The sequence below is a fragment of the Cuculus canorus genome, chromosome W, assembly GCF_017976375.1.
Source record: "Cuculus canorus isolate bCucCan1 chromosome W, bCucCan1.pri, whole genome shotgun sequence".
Classification (NCBI taxonomy): domain Eukaryota; kingdom Metazoa; phylum Chordata; class Aves; order Cuculiformes; family Cuculidae; genus Cuculus; species Cuculus canorus.
The window spans coordinates 5,528,604-5,530,763 of NC_071440.1; positions in this window are offsets into that span (position 1 = coordinate 5,528,604).

Genomic DNA, 2,160 nt, shown 5'->3' on the forward strand with positions numbered 1-2,160 from the left:
TAGGGAAGTGATTGTCCCCCTGTACTCAGTGCTGGTGAGGCTGCACCTCGAATACTGTGTTCAGTTTTGGGCCCCTCGCTCCAAGAAAGACATTGAGGTGCTGGAGCCTGCGCAAAGAAGGGCAACAAAGTTGGTGAAGGGGCTGGAGAACAAGTCTTATGAGAGGCCACTGAGGGAACTGGGGCTGTTTAGTCTGGAGAAGAGGAGGCTGAGTGGAGACCTTATCACTGTCTACAACTACCTGAAAGGAGGTTGTAGTCAGGTGGGTGTTGGTCTCTTCTCCCAAGTAACAAGCGATAGGATGAGAGGAAATGGCCTCAAGTTGTACCAGGGGAGGTTTCTTCTAGATATTAGGAAATATTACTTCACCAAAAGGGTTGTCAAGCACTGGAACAGGCTGCTCAGGGAAGTGGTTGAGTCACCATCCCTGGAGGTATTTAAAAGATGTAGATGTGGCACTTTGGGACATAGTGGACTTGGCAGTGTTGGGTTTATGGTTGGACTTGATGATCTTAAAGGTCTTTTCCATCCTAAACAGTTCTGTGATTCTGAATAATATTCTGCTGGAGGGCAGATAGATGAACAAAAGTAGAACTACCAAAGAAGCAAAAGGACAAACTGAAAATAGTAACAGGGGACCAAAAAAAGATACCGTTAGCAGCTCTGTCTTTCATCCAGTCCCAGGACCCTTTGCTCTACATGATTTTAAAAAATCAATGACAATATATAGCCAGTCTACCAGGAGGAATTATTCTCATTTCTGGTTTGAATTTTACGACTTGTATAACTGTGCTATGGTGGGATATAAACTCTTCAGGTAGGACAGGTGGTAGGATAGCCATCTCTGTTAGAGAGTGCTTTGATGCCATTGAGCTCGATTATGGTGATGACAGGATTGAGTGCCTATGGGTAAAAATCGGAGGAGCTCACAAGAAGGCAGATATTGTGATGGGAGTCTGTTATAGACCATCTAGCCAAAAAGAAGCTGACGAGCTCTTCTACAAACAGTCTCAAGATCGCTAGCTCTTGTCTGTGTGGGAGACTTTAATCTACCGGATGTCTGCTAGAGGTACAATACAGCAGAGAGGAAGCAGTCTAGGAGGTTCCTGGAGTGTGTGGAAGACAACTTCCTCACACAACTGGTGAGTGAGACGACAAGGGAAGGCGCCCTCCTAGACCTGCCGTTAGTGAACGAAGAAAGCCTTGTGGGGGATGTGATGCTTGGAGGATGCCTGGGGCAAAGTGATCATGAGATGGTAGAATTCTCAGTTCTAGGTGAGGTTCAGAACAAAGCTCCCATGATGCAAGAGGAAGTGGTTAGAGACTTGCTTGGCCAATTAGACACTCCCAAGTCTACGAGGCTAGATGGGATCCATCCAAGAGTATTGAGGGAGATGGCAGACGTGTTTGCCAAACCCCTTTCCATCATCTTCCAGCAGTCCTGGCTGACTGGGAAAGTTCCACTTGACTGGAGGCTGGCTGATGTTATACCCATCTTCAAGAAGGGTTGGAGGGAAGACCCAGGAAACTCCAGGCCTGTCAGTCTGACCTCAGTGCTGGGGAAAGTCATGGAGCAGGTGATCTTGAGTGCTATCATGAAGCACATGCAAGATAACTGGGTGATCAGGCCCAGTCAACACAGGTTCATGAAAGGCAAGCCCTGCCAAACTAACCTGATCGCCTTCTATGACAAGGTGACCGCCTACTGGATGAAGGAAAGGCTGTGGATGTAGTCTTCTTGGACTTCAGTAAAGCCTTTGACACAGTTTCTCACAGCATTCTGCTCAGGAGACTGGCTGCCTCTGGCCTGGACAGGCGCACATTCTCCTGGGTGGAAAACTGGTTGGATGGTTGGGCCCAAAGAGTGGTGGCAAATGGAGTTAACTCCAGCTGGAGGCTGGTCACAAGTGGTGTCCCCTAGGGCTCAGTGCTGGGTCCAGCCCTGTTCAATGTCTTTATCAACGATCTGGATGAGGGGATCAAATGCACCCTAAGTAAGTTTGCGGACGACACTAAGCTGGGAGGAAGTGTCGATCTGCTTGAGGTTAGGGAGGCTCTTCAAAGGGAGCTAAACAGGCCAGACTGCTGGGCTGAGACCAATGGCCTGAGGTTTAACAAGGCCAAATGCCACGTCCTGCACTTGGGGCACAACAACCCTAT